We start from the raw sequence: 15,000 nt of genomic DNA on the forward strand, positions 1-15,000 counted from the left end.
CCTTAGTTCTCTCCCCCGGTGTCCCCGTCTTACTGTGGGTACTGTAGTAACGGGGGATTTGCTACACGACACTCGAAATGGATGCCTCTCCCTCCCACTCACACTGGGTCCACCGCTTCACCGCCTCGCCGCCTGCCCCTTCATGCCGTCCTAGCCTGGAGGGGCGTGGCCGAGGGGCGTTCACAGGGGGCGGTGCCGAGGGGTGCAACATGAAGGGTCACTCTCAAGGTCATAGTCTCAGGGGTCATTGTAGGTCATGGAGTGTTAGTGCCGCCACGACACACTAATGGCGCTGCTTAATCTGGTCGCCTGTGTCACGACTCGACGGCTCCCTGTGTTGCTGTGCTTGTCCTGGAGGCGAGGTGAGGACAGCGGCTCGGCTCACACCTGTAGGGAAGACAGGCAGGTGGTTCAGGTGTGTCTTACTTCATATGTCTCGATTTCTTCTCCACTACCTTGCTATCACTGTTCTCTTCCCTTAACCTAGCAACTCTCTCACTCCCCTCGCTCCCTCCCTTTCCTTACCCCTACCCATCAGTACTCCATCCTTCTTTTACCTTTCTCTCCTTCATTTCTTTCATTTCGATACTCTCCCTGTCTCCCCATTACTTTCGTCTCTCCATGAACATCGCAACTCTCCCTCCCTTCGCTCCCTCCTTTTTCTCACCCCTACCCTCCATTGTTCCATCCTTCTTTTCCCCTTTCTCTCCCTCACCTCTTTCATCTCCCTGACTTTCCATTTACTTTCCTTCTCCAGCCCATTCCTCTCCGTCCCCTTTAAACACTTTCAACACTTTAAACACTTTATTATGTTTGTCATTTGGGTATATATGTACATATGCATTTGTTGAAGAAAATAAGTAAGACAAACAGCCCTTGGCAAGCATAGCTTGCCCTTTCATCTCCCCACCCCTCTCTCTCTCTCTCTCTCTCTCTCTCTCCTCCTCCCTCCTACCCCTCATTACTCCATCCCTATTTTCCTTTTTCTCTCCCTCACTTCTTACATTTCCCTAACCTCCTGGACTCTCCATCTATTCCCCCTTCTCAGCCCATTCCTCGCCGTCCCCTTCCTTAACCCTTTCACCTCCCTTCTCCCCCTCCCTCACCATCACTTTTCATCTCTAACCACATTCCTCATGCTCCCTTGTTAACCAGGCAGGCACCAGGATAAACACTAGACCGAGATGAGAACGTGAAGAGAATGTTAGGGAAATGTGACTGGCTTATCCCGCGGGCAGGAAACAGAGAAAGGAGAAAGAGGAAAAAGGAGATGAGAAGGCAAAGATACGAGTCCTGGGTTATTCAGAGGCCGTCAAGGGTGAGAATTTGAAGAGAAGGCTATGGATATATGTCTTATTCATCCTGAGTAAGACGCAGAAGGAGGAGGAGGAGGAACAGAAGGGAGAGGAAGAGATACGCACAGTCGATATCAGGCCGTGAAGTGCGAAGACCTCGGGGAAACGTGTTGAAAGTCTACCTTAAATACGCTCGGCGAGACACAGCGAGGCAGAAATATGCAACGAGAGACTGGTGCGGCAGGCAAGCTCTTAGAAGGCATTATCTGACCCCCAAGGCCTTAACGACGAGGATTTGAGGCAGGGGGAAGAGAGAGAGAGAGAGAGAGAGAGAGAGAGAGAGAGAGAGAGAGAGAGAGAGAGAGAGAGAGAGAGAGAGAGAGAGAGAGAGAGAGAGAGAGAGAGAGAGAGTACTAACTCCTCCTCTCTTTCCACACGTCTCTGTAGTCTACCTTCCCTTCCTCTTCTTCCTCCTCCTCCTCCTCCTGTTTCTTTTTTCCTCGAATTCTTTTCTCTTCGCCTTCACCCTATCTTGAGTGTGTCTTCGCTCCTTCCCCCTCCTCCTCCTCCTCCTCCTCCTACTTTTCCGCCATCTTTAAAACAAGAGAAGGAAACAGGGATGCCAGGAGGTAAGGAAAGAACACGAGGAAGGAAGAAGGGGGGAGGAGGAAAAGATAGTGAGGGAGGTGAGGTTAACAAAAGGAAGCTAATATTGAGAGAGAGAGAGAGAGAGAGAGAGAGAGAGAGAGAGAGAGAGAGAGAGAGAGAGAGAGAGAGAGAGAGAGAGAGAGAGAGAGAGAGAGAGAGAGAGAGAGAGAGAGAGAGAGAGAGAGAGAGAATAAAAAAACAGACCTGAGCCAAAAAGTGTCACCCGCCCCAACTCTTGCAAAAGTGTGTAATTGGCGTTTTCTTCATATCAACAAACAAACCGTAGAGTGATAGGAACGCTCGCAAACACACACACACACACACACACACACACACACACACACACACACACACACACACACACACACACACACACACACACACGAGAGAGAGAGAGAGAAAATAAAAACGTGGAACCGGACCGAGTTTTATTTCAATACTCAACTACTTCTTGTTTGGTCTGAGTTTCAAGACTTTCTAACTGTAAACTTTTTCTCTTCGCAGCGTCGAGACACGGGGAGGAACGTGAGATGTATTCTGTACACTAAAAAGTTACGAGATATAATTTATTGTGGACTCAAACCTGCCGCCTTCTCTTCTTCTTTCTCTCGTTCCTTCCTTCCTTTTCTCCTTTGCATCTTGTTTTGCCTTCCTTAGCTCTTTTTCTCTTCATTTACCTTCCCTTTTCTTCTCCCTGGACTCGTACCTTCCTCCTCCTCCTCGTTCTTCCACCTTTCCTTTCTCTTTGTTTCTTGTTTTTCTCCCTTCATATTTTATTTTCTTCTCCCTATACGTATTCCTCTCTCCGTCTCCGTATTTTCCGTGCCTCCATTTCTCCTTCTCCTCCTCTTCTCCCTCCTCCTCCTCCTCCTCCTCCTCCTCCTCCTCTCAGTAACAGTACTGTAAAATATACTCAGAAAGAAAACTGGATATATTTTTTAAGTAACAAGTTTGAAAAAAAAATAACCTTTAAAGTTCTGCAACACTTAAGATTTATTTGTCGAAAGCAATAAAAAATGCGTAAAACTTAGATAAAGAAATTGGAAATATTTTTAAAAGTACCGTAACACCTTCGAAATAAAATGTTTATGACGTAATATATTTCGGCAAGACATGAAAGGTTTACAGGGAGCAGTAAAAACATAATGCAGACCAACATGAAAAGAGTCTGAAAGTTATTTTTCAATCCGCATAAATAAAAAAAGCGCAAGATATTTTTCCCGTGACCGTGGGGGGGCAGAAAAAAAAACGATACAAAAACGAAACCCGAGAAGATAAAAATGGAATATTGTAGAGCAACAAAAAAGTCAGAGATAGAAATAACTGATGTATTTTTTTTCCGGCCACGAGCTCGTCACAACAAAACGAAAAAGCAAGATATGTGCAAAAATAATAAAAAAAACTATTTTCTACGATAACAAAAATAAATCTTTTCACTGAACACCAAGAAATAAAAATAGGGACTTCAATTACTCTAGATTCTTTGAATAAAAAAATAAAAAAATCTGAAACAATGATTGGAAATAATTGATGGATGGATATTCTCATTAAAAAAAATTGTAGATCATCCTCTTGCTGTCCAACTTCCTAACGCAAGAATGAACCAGTATCTTAGCCCTTTGATTCCCTTTAGTTTCCTTTTGGTGAACACTGTCTTAGTCAGTCTCTGGGAAGGACTATCATACGTCATTCTTCACAAGCCACAAGACGAGAGCATCAAGAGAACATAAAATGGCCATACTTTCGAGCCATCTGTTGTCCGTGAGGAAGAAGTACTTTGCGTGTTTTCTTTCCTCAGTGTTTTGCCGCGAGCTGTCTCCTTCGGTGTGGAAAAATAAGGTCTGGGAAGGAGATAAAATTGCCTGAAATGTGTGGCAAGAAACAAACTCCTGCATCCTGGGTGTGAATTTTTAACAGGGCAAAGTTTGTATATGCGCCACTAACTTACGGTGAACTTGAATCAACTTAACTTTTTTACCCACTTATTTACCCCTTATTCGAGAGAGAGAGAGAGAGAGAGAGAGAGAGAGAGAGAGAGAGAGAGAGAGAGAGAGAGAGAGAGAGAGAGAGAGAGAGAGAGAGAGAGAGAGAGAGAGAGAGAGAGAGAGAGAGAGAGAGAGAGAGAGAGAGAGAGAGAGAGAGAGAGAGAGAGAGAGAGATACTCTAAAACGTTCACCCTCGACTCCTTAATAATTTATCACGACTGGTGTTTGCAATGTTAACCCAAGAGAAGAAAAAAACCTCACCCCTCCATAATATTTGAAATGAACGAGGGGAGAATGAGGGAGCGCGAGGGAAGGGGAAGGCGCAAGGGTGAGGGAAGGAAAAAAGATAGAGAGTGAGGAATAAAATGGAGATGAAAAAAAAAAGAGAGAAAGGAGAAGGAAGAAGGAGAGGAGGGAAGAGATGGAGAGAGAGAGAGAGAGAGAGAGAGAGAGAGAGAGAGAGAGAGAGAGAGAGAGAGAGAGAGAGAGAGAGAGAGAGAGAGAGAGAGAGAGAGAGAGAGAGAGAGAGAGAGAGAGAGAGAGAGAGAGAGAGAGAGAGAGAGAGTAATAGAGAGAGAGAGAGAGAGAGAGAGAGAGAGAGAGAGAGAGAGAGAGAGAGAGAGAGAGAGAGAGAGAGAGAGAGAGAGAAAGAGAGAGAGAGAGAGAGAGAGAGAGAGAGAGAGAGAGAGAGAGAGAGAGAGAGAGAGAGAGAGAGAGAGAGAGAGAGAGAGAGAGAGAGAGAGAGAGAGAGAGAGAGAGAGAGAGAGAGAGAGAGAGAGAGAGAGAGAGAGAGAGAGAGAGAGAGAGAGAGAGAGAGAGAGACGAACTCCCGTTGAGAGCAGACGTGTGGCCGGTAGCTCCTGACCTCACCGCCCAGTCAGGTCAAGCTGGATCGAACCGGATAGTAACATAGGTGTGGCTCAACCGCCCTACCTTGCTACCTCGTCACCCACGGCTCAACGGCATCATCGCGCCCTACTACCTCGCGCCTCCAGAAGAGAGCACGTGTTCCTAGGCTCCTGAGTGTGTGACCCCGCCGCGCCCTTCAGTAAAGAGCCGTGCTCCTGAGAGTCTGACCTTCGCCTCACCACCGCGCCCTCCCCGTCACCGCCGCTTCCTCTCATCCACAACCGCCGCGACCTCCTGCATCCACGCCGGCCCTCACCGACACCCCCACCCCTCTCCGCCACCACCGCCTCGTGATCCTCACACCCCGGCCGCGACCTGGAGGACCACCTGCCCCCTACATCTCACGTGTGTGTTGCCCTCTGCGCCCCTCTTGCCCCCCACGTGTGATGCCCTCTGCGCCCCTCTTGCCCCCCACGTGTGTGCTGCCCTCTGCGCCCCTCTTGCCTCCCACGTGTGTGCTACCCTCTGCGCCCCTCTTGCCTCCCACGTGTGTGCTGCCCTCTGCGCCCCTCTTGCCTCCCACGTGTGTGTTACCCTCTGCGCCCCTCTTGCCTCCCACGTGTGTGCTACCCTCTGCGCCCCTCTTGCCTCCCACGTGTGTGCTGCCCTCTGCGCCCCTCTTGCCTCCCACGTGTGTGCTGCCCTCTGCGCCCCTCTTGCCTCCCACGGGTGTTACCCTCTGCGCCCTCTTGCCCCCCACGTGTGTAATGCCCCCTGCGCCCCTCTTGCCTCCCACGTGTGTGCTTCCCTCTGCGCCCCTCTTGCCTCCCACGTGTGTGTTACCCTCTGCGCCCCTCTTGCCCCCCACGTGTGTGCTACCCTCTGCGCCCCTCTTGCCCCCCACGTGTGTGCTGCCCTCTGCGCCCCTCTTCCCCCCCACGTGTGTGCTGCCCTCTGCACCCCTCTTGCCCCCCACGAGTGTGCCACCTCTGCGCCCCTCTTGCCTCCCACGTGTGTGCTGCCCTCTGCGCCCCTCTTCCCCCCCACGTGTGTGCTACCCTCTGCGCCCCTCTTGCCTCCCACGTGTGTGCTGCCCTCTGCGCCCCTCTTGCCCCCCACGTGTGTGTTGCCCTCTGCGCCCCTCTTGCCCCCCACGAGTGGGCTGCCCTCTGCGCCCCTCGTCCCCCCCCGGGTGTGCGGCCCTCTGCGCCCCGCCTGCCCCCCCCGGGTGTGCTGGCCGCTGCGCCCCTCTTGCCCCCCACGTGTGTTGCCCTCTGCGCCCCTCTTGCCCCCACGAGTGTGCTGCCCTCTGGGCCCCTCTGTCCCCCACGTGTGTGCTGCCCTCTGCGCCCCTCCTGCCCCCCACGTGTGTGCTGCCCTCTGCGCCCCTCTTGCCTCCCACGTGTGTGTTGCCCTCTGCGCCCCTCTTGCCCCCCACGTGTGTGCTGCCGGAGCTGCACCCCCCGCCTAGCACCAAGCTGTCAAGGTTATATCCCCGCATCAACCACCTTTGCCCCCCACGAAACGGACGTCCAATCCAATCCCCGCTGCACTCAAAATGCCACATCACTCACTGATAGCGCGCCCTAAAGGTTTATGTGGCTACGAACCAGGCGAATGGTGTGCTGTTTGCGGGAAGACAGTAATTAACAAGCCGTCCGTCCGCTGCTGCACTCCTGACTGCCCAAACGTGTGCCACCCTCACTGCCTCCTCAACACCCAAGAGCACTTCAGTTGTGAGGCCGTCGACTCCCTGAGACAACACCTGGGCATCCCTGACTCCGTGATCTACCTGAACAGCAATCAAGATCATCTCCTCTGCCCCACTCCTTCCGCCTCTGAAGAGGACGCAGAACTTCACCAACTTGAGAGCGGCGAGCTGGTTAACATCATCAAGCAGCTTAGGAAGGAGAACAGGAGGTACAAGTCCACCTTCGCCTCTTTCGACAAAACCGCCGAAAACATTGCTGACAACCGTGACGCGGTAGTAACCATCCTGAACTTCATCGACTACATCGCGGCCACACAGAGCAGCCTCAATAACCTCACCGTCACCAGCACATCCTGCTCTGCCCGAGGACACAGCATTGACAAGGATTGGAAGCACCAAGTCGCCCACCACCGCGGAGCAAACGACTGGTGGACCTCAGGCAAACCGCGTCAGCTCCAGAAAGCCTCCACTGGCACCGTCTCCACCGCTACTCAAAGTGATTTACCTGATACCCTCCCAAACCCCTCAAGACCTGCCCCTGTCACCACTGAGGCATCAACCCCTCACACAATTAAACCTCAACTCAACCCACCCTCAAGCTCAGTTGACCAGCCCAGAGATACATCCGTAATAAACACCCAAATATCATCAGGCGCTGTACCCAAGAACACAGCAGCCACCATCACAAGGGAAGATTACCCATCATCCAATTCCTCATCCACCCCCATCAACACTATACCTGACTCTCAGGCCAATCCCCGGTCCTCAGCACCGAGCGGTCAGAGCTCAGACGACCATCGAAAGCTAAGAAGTCACGCCCAAAACCTGCCCACTCCCCAAGGCATAGACACCGCTGACACACGGAGGAACAAGAGTCCCGCCCGGCGACAAAGTCATCCTCCTCCCCCCAGAACACCTCGCCACAGCCGCCCCAGGAACACCTATACCTCCTTGCGCCCACACCCTGTTCCACTCCTGTCCCTGCCCTCCCCTAGTAGGACCACTCCCAAAGAATTTTGCAACCATTGCAAGAGGAGTGGCCATACTAGAGGCACCTGCCGCTGGCTAAGCTGGTGCGACTACTGCTACCGCGAAGGTCACACCACAGCTAACTGCCGTGCCTCCCATGCCCAAGAAAGGCATGAAAAAATCTACCGCCAGTTGTCCGAGCAGACAGCCGTCACCTCCCTCCTCATCGAGACACTAAATAAGCACCTCACACAGCCTCCTCTCCCCAGTTACCAAGCGTCTCAGCGCCAAGCACCTCATCCCTCTCAACACCCCCACACACCTTGGAATTATGCCGGCCGACCCAACCTTCCAAGAGAAACTGACGATTATGTCTACTAACATCAGAGGCCTCCAAACTAACATAGGAGATCTAACACACTCTTATGTTATCCCGCACTCCCCAGACATCATAGCCACAGTGGAGACCTTTCTCAATCCCACCATTCCCGCCAACTTTGGGCATATTCAAGGGTACTCTAGATGGCACCGAAGAGACCGAGCCCACGGTACCTTCGGGGGAATCGCAGTCTGCTTCCGTGACGGTCTTGCTGTGGAGGCCCTCGATGTCGACATGGAACGCCACCTCGAAATGGCATTCTTCAGGCTGTGGACAAGACAACGCGACTCCATCCTGCTCTGTGTATGCTACCGGCCACAGTGGCAGGGGAGCGACCCCATCCACTTCCTCCACACAAATCTCGACACCCTTCTGCTCCAGCATTCCTGCAAACATCTCATTGTGGTAGGGGACATGCATCAGTACTTGGTGGCAAGGCAGATCGAAGACCTTCTGACCATGTACGGCCTCACGAACCACGTTGATTTCCTACATATCTCCGGCTCCTCCCTGGACCCAGTCATTACAGACCTGCCAGAGGAAGTGGTCACCTGTCATCCCCTAGGTATGGTTGGTTCCTCTGACCATTCTGCTGTTCTCACCACCATCAAGACCTCAATAGAACACGACGGAGCCACCGCCCGTGTGAACTGGTTGTGGTCCCGGGGAGATTGGAACAGCCTGAAGGCAAATCTGGACTCCATCGTGTGGACGGATATCCTCCACGGAGACGTCAACACCCAAGTGGAGAACTTGACAAACCTTCTTCTGTCTCTGCAACAAGAATATGTGCCCAGCCAGTCATATAAATCAAAACCAATTGATCAGCCCTGGTTCGGCTATCAGTGCAGGATAGCCGCGGACACCAAGAGTAGGGCTTGGCTGCGTTACAAGTCCCATCCTTCTCAGCATAATAAAACCTTACACAGAGAAGCCTGCAAGAACATGAGCCGGGTGCAAAACAGGCTATACAACGCTGGAAGGAGGTAATGAAGACAAAGCTCAGCGGACAGTCGGTGGGTAACAAGGAGTGGTGGAGGAGTGAAACAACAACAAGGCCTCTCAGCCGACAACGCCATCCCACCCTCGTCAGGCCAGATGGGTCAGTGGCTATGCGCGACAAAGACAAGGCGGAGCTACTGGCGGCCCACTTCTTCCAAAATGTCAGTACCTGATCCCTCCGCGCCCCCGAAGCTGCCATCTCTCACCAGGTCCTCTCTGGAGAGTCTCACTGTCACCATGGAGGAGGTAAAAAATCTGCTGATGCAAATAGACCCCAAGAAAGCCCTAGGGCCTGACAACATCAGCCCTCACCTGCTAAAAAGATGCGCTGGCCAGCTCGCCCTACCACTTACCACCATCTTCAATAACATCCTTTCCACCTCCAAGTGGCCCACACTTTGGAAGAAAGCAAGAGTGGTGGCCATATACAAGAAAAAAGGCAAACAGGACCCAAAGAACTACTGCCCAGTATCCCTCCTCTCCACTGTTGGGAAAATCTTGGAGTCCCTTATAACAACCAAACTCACGGCCTTCCTCGATGCCCACCATCTCCTCAACTCCAAGCAATTCGGCTTCCGGCAGGGAAGATCTGCTGCAGACCTGCTGCTCCTTAACTCTGCCTCATGGAACCACTCGCTGGACAGGGGACTCGACACCTTCGTCGTGGCTCTTGACATAGCCGGAGCCTTCGACAGGGTTTGGCACCAAGGCCTCATCGCCAAGCTGAAGAGCCTAGGTGTGCGAAGCGCCCTCCTGCAACTCATTGGGGACTACCTCCAGGACAGGGCGTTACAGGTGGTGATTAACGGCCACACCTCAAGCCAGCACCCCATCAATGCAAGCGTGCCCCAGGGCAGCGTACTAGGGCCTCTACTGTGGAATGTTTATTTCAATGACATTCTCCAGCTCATCCCTGAGGCCCAGGCGTACGCTGACGACTGCACCCTTGCCTTCACCAGCGACAGACAGGACTGGCAAGGCACAGTGTGTCGCATCAACATGGCACTCGACAAAATTATCGCCTGGAGTGGCTGCTGGCAAGTCACCCTGGCCCCTGACAAAACGCAAGCAATGGTAATATCCCGCAGGCGAGATATCAACAATCTAGCCGGGCCGGGGATACAACTGGAGGGGAAAACGCTACCCCTTCAAGACTCCATCTCCATTCTCGGAGTGGAGTTCGACGCGGGACTCTCCTTCACCAACCATGCTAAAAAAATATCAAAAAATGCAGCATGGAAACTCAGCTGTGTACGGCGCATCTCCCATCTACTTGACGCCAAAGGGACTGAGGTGCTCTACAAGGCACAAGTACGCCCCCTCATGGAGTACTCCCCCCTCGCCTGGTCCTCCTGCCCTCCATCCTACCTTGCAACCCTGGATCGTGTCCAGGCCAGAGCCCAGCGTCTGATACAGCGCACAGGTCCTCAGCACGCGCGTGGCTCCCTGCAACCTCTCCAGGAGCGCAGGGATGTGGCAGGCCTGTGTGTAATGTACAAGGCACACAACCTAAACACACCCCACCTGGCAGCTCTCAAGCTCCCTGCGCCCCCAACCCCCATACACTCCACCCGAGCAGCACCCCACAGACAGGAACAAGTGGCTGTACCCTTCTCCAGGACGGAACACCACTTCCGCTCCTTCCAGCCCCGCTACAGCCGCCTGTGGAACCAGCTTGTAAGCCACACCGACCTCCACCATCGCGCGTCACTTCAAGACTTCAAGCGGGAGGTGAACAGCTGGATTAGGACTTCTAGGCAGTAATTGAATGTGTCTTGTATGTAGCTATAGATAGATGAAGCTTAAAACCTTCAACTTTAGCACAATATTCTGAAAGCCCTGTTTAAATAAAAAAGAGAGAGAGAGAGAGAGAGAGAGAGAGAGAGAGAGAGAGAGAGAGAGAGAGAGAGAGAGAGAGAGAGAGAGAGAGAGAGAGAGAGAGAGAGAGAGAGAGAGAGAGAGAGAGAGAGAGAGAGAGAGAGAGAGAGAGAGAGAGAGAGAGAGAGAGAGAGAGAGAGAGAGAGAGAGAGAGAGAGAGACGGAGTAAGAAGGGAATGGGAAGGATGGAGTAATGGAGAGGAGGGAGGAAGAGGAAGAATAAAGCTATAAAACAAATGAGGGAGAGGAAGGAGCAGAGAAGGAGAGTGCTGGTCAGGTGGAGAAGAGGAAATCGATAGGGAGGAAAGTAAGACACACACACCTGGACGCGGGTACCTGGCCATAAATCAGAGAGTGGGTGGATGTATGGCGCGGCGGAGTGCGAAGGTGAGAAAATACTATAGAGGAGTTATCATCGGTCTCAAGGTATAGAGGGGGAAGTATAGTTGCTGCAGAAGATTGTTAAGAAAAGGAAGTATTATAAAAGGAAATGTTAGGAGTTTAAAAGTGAGATGGAAAAAAATATATGATCACCACCTTTTCCTTCATCACCATTACCACCAACACTTCCACCATCACCAGCATCACCACCAATGTCATCCGTCACTTCCTCCACCATCTCCATTGTCACCACCACCACCACCACCACCACCGTTCTCCTCACCCATCACCATCCTCTCCATCTCCATACCCATTAACTAATTCCTCCTGTTCCTCATATTTCTCCGTTTCCGTCTCCTCCTCCTCCTCCTCCTCCTCCTCCTCCTCCTCCTTCAGACACTCAACAAACTCAATTAAACAGTGTCAAAATGTCGCCAGTAGGAGAGAGAGAGAGAGAGAGAGAGAGAGAGAGAGAGAGAGAGAGAGAGAGAGAGAGAGAGAGAGAGAGAGAGAGAGAGAGAGAGAGAGAGAGAGAGGTGTCAAAAGTTACACTAGAGAAGATGGAGAAGTAGAGAAGGAGGAGGAGGAGGAGGAGAAGGAGAAAGGGAGAAAAAAACAACACTTGAGATATAGTGAAGGAGAGGAAAGGACTACAGAAGGAGAAAGAAGTATGGAGGAGGCGGGGGCGGAGGCGGAGGAGGAACATAAAGGAAGAACAAACATCAGACCTGATGGTCCTTACGAGGCTGTTTGTGACAAGCTATAATAACTATCTAATCAATCACAGTTGGAAGATGAAGGACAGCAAAGGCGAAGGCTCCTCCCCACCCCCCCATTCCTCCAGTCAAAGCTGGCAGGAAAGGAAAAAAAAACATGCAGCATGGAAAAACTGCATGGAAATTATGTAGGAAAGAGGAAAGAACTGCTACCACTAACCGGGCGATAAAAACGGACAAGGACACCAATATTCGAAAGAACTTAACGCTATTACGACAATGAGTAATATCTTAGTTGCTGGTTGGATTCAAAATACTTGTATAATCTATTCTTGAAGGCCGTAGCTGTTGTACAATCAACGACATCACAGGGTAGAGAGTTTCAAACATTACAACTCGATTGAAGAAGAAGTGTTTGGCTTCGTGCGACGAGAATCTTTTACCACTTATCTTGAAATTGTTATTTCTTCTTGTTCTATATGATCGATTAATTGTAAAGTAATCTTCAGCATTAATGTCACTGAATCCTTCAAACATATCAAACACTTCTATTAGATCACCTCGCATTCTTCCTTTTGATAGGCTGAATAAATTTACTTTGTTCATAAGATAAATTTCTCAACCTAGGAATCATTTTTGTTACTCGCCGTTGAACCCGTTCTAACTTTTCTACGTCTTTTCTGTAATAGGGAGACCAAAACTGTACACACTCTAGATGGGGTCGAACCAGTGAATTATACAGTTTTAATATTACTTTTTCCGATTTATTATTAAAGACTCGTCCGATGAAGCAAACCAATTTGTTTGCGGTTTTAACTACCTCTGAAGAGTGCTGACAGGGCTTTAAATCGCTTGATATAGTGATTCCAAGATCCTTTTCTTTACTTACTGCAGAAAGTTGTTGGCCATTCATTACGTACTGAACGCGATTGTTGTTGTTTTCGATGCTGAAGACTTCACATCTGTCAACGTTAAATTACATTTGCCATTGATTGGCCAGACGTGCAAGCCGATCTAGATCTGATTGTAATGCTTCTTCGTCAAGTGTCGTAGTTACCTTACTACCAATTTTTGTGTCATCAGCAAATTTTTATATTTTGCAAGTGAGCCCATCATCAATATCATTAACATAAATTAAGAAGGGCATGGGGCCAAGCACTGATCCTTGAGGTACGCCGCTTCTGACATCGAGCCAGTTAGATGAAACGCCGTTTAAAACTACTCTTTGTTTCTTCTCAGAGAGCCAGTCCGTAAGCCAGTTGTGAATATTACCTGAGATACCGTGCGCCAATAGTTTACTGAGCAATCGTTTGTGGGGGACCTTATCAAATGCCTTTTGAAAATCCAGATATATGATATCTACTGATCTGCTTTCATCGAACACCTCAAAAATATAATGAAAAAAAATCAAGTAGTTAGTTTAACACGAACGTTTACTATGGAAGCCATGTTGCGAATTATTTATTTTAATATTTTCTTCGAAAAATTTTACCATATTGTCGGGAATGATAGTCTCCATTAACTTACAAACAATCGATGTCAGGCTAATTGGTCGATAGTTTCCTGGATGAGACTTGTCCCCCTTTTTGAAAATTGCTGTGACATTTGCTAGTTTCCAATCTAATGGAACTTTTCCAGCAGTTAAAGATTTATTGAATAAGATAGAGAGTGGTTTACAAATTTGATGCTTGATTTCTTTAAAAATTCTAGGTATAATTTTGTCTGGATCAGGAGCACTGCTTACTTTAATATTTTCAATTGTGCGTAAAATGTCACTTTCTACGATGAGCACGCCATTTAAAATCTTTTCGGTCCTTCTAACCTCCGGCGGTTGAGGCGATAAAAAATCTTCGTCGGTAAATACGGATGCGAAAAAGTTATTTAGGATTGTAGCCATTTCATTTTCATCGTTCGTATGGTTACCATTATCATTAGCAAACGGTCCGATGCTACTAGTGAGTGAGTTTTTATTATTTACATGGCTAAAAATTCTTTTGGATTATATTTATTTGTTTCCGCTATATATTCTTCAAGATTTTTCTTGCTTCATTTTATTAATTTCTTGGTTTCGCGACGAATTCTGTCCGACTCAAGTTTGTCAGCCTCATTCTGAATTGATATGTTTTTACTGTATACGCGTTTTTTAAGAGAGGCTATTTTTAATTTCGTTACTCCACCATTTGGGTTTCTTCTTAAAAGTTGAACGTCTGTTACGATAGGGCAGGGGGCTTCGTGGTGCAGTGGTTAGCACACACGGCTCACAACCGAGAGAGCCCGGGTTCGATTCCCGGGCGGAGTGGAAAAATTTGGGCGGCTATTCCGGTACCCTACGTCCCTGTCCACCCAGCAGGGAATGGGTACCAGGTATTAATCGGTGGTTGTGTCCCGTCTCCTGGGATCTGTTCCCTTCTATAATTCCTTCCCCCTTCTGTCTCTCTCCGGCATATGACCACAGATGTTGCGCCGACTAAACGAAACTTTCCAAACTACGATAGGGCACGCATATGCTTATGGCATTGTTCAACATTGTGGTGAAGGCCTCCCACGATTTATCACAATCTGTTTCCATAGAAATTACAGTCCAGTCAGAATTATTTAGAATTGATCGGAATCTTACGAAATTCGCTCTCTGATAATCTGGCACCCCTTCTTTACTAGCTGTTACTTTACATTCTTTCATCTTGATGCTGAATGTGATTATTATGTGATCGCTAGAACTAAAAACTGGACCAACATTTACTTCGTTAACTAGATCAGCTGTCGCTGAAAATATATGATCAAGTATTTTTTTTACAACAAAGGAGACAGCTCAAGGGCACAAAAAAAGAAACAATAATAAAAAAGCCCGCTACTCGCTGCTCCTAAAAAGATTTCAGAAGTGGCCAAAAGAGGGATCAATTTCGGGAGGAGAGGTGTCCTGACACCCTCCTCTTGTAAGAGTTCAAGTCGTAGGCATGAGGAAATACAGATGAAGGAAGATTGTTCCAGAGTTTACCAGCGTGAGGAATGAAAGAGTGAAGATGCTGGTTAACTCTTGCGTAAGGGATTTGAACTGTAAAGGGATGAGGTTTAGTAGAAAGTCGTGTGAAGCGTGGCCGCGGGAGGGCGGGAGGCATGCAGTTAGCAAGTTCAGAAGAGCAGTCAGTGTGAAAGTAACGATAGAAGATAGAAAGAGAGGCAACATGGC

General features: G+C 49.4%; 1 protein-coding gene across 1 annotated transcript in view; it reads right to left on the reverse strand.

Annotated features, from left to right (window-relative positions):
* Window positions 1–15,000, reverse strand: part of LOC127000281 (nephrin-like) — a 152,995-nt gene that overhangs the window by 106,915 nt on the left and 31,080 nt on the right. The window contains exon 2 of the mRNA XM_050863805.1: window positions 1–387. This exon is cut by the window's left edge and continues 861 nt beyond it. The gene's annotated coding sequence lies outside the window, so the exon portion shown is untranslated. The remainder of the gene's footprint in view (window positions 388–15,000) is intronic.

Source organism: Eriocheir sinensis, chromosome 18 (assembly GCF_024679095.1).
Source record: "Eriocheir sinensis breed Jianghai 21 chromosome 18, ASM2467909v1, whole genome shotgun sequence".
In the NCBI taxonomy this organism is placed as follows: Eukaryota; Metazoa; Arthropoda; class Malacostraca; order Decapoda; family Varunidae; genus Eriocheir; species Eriocheir sinensis.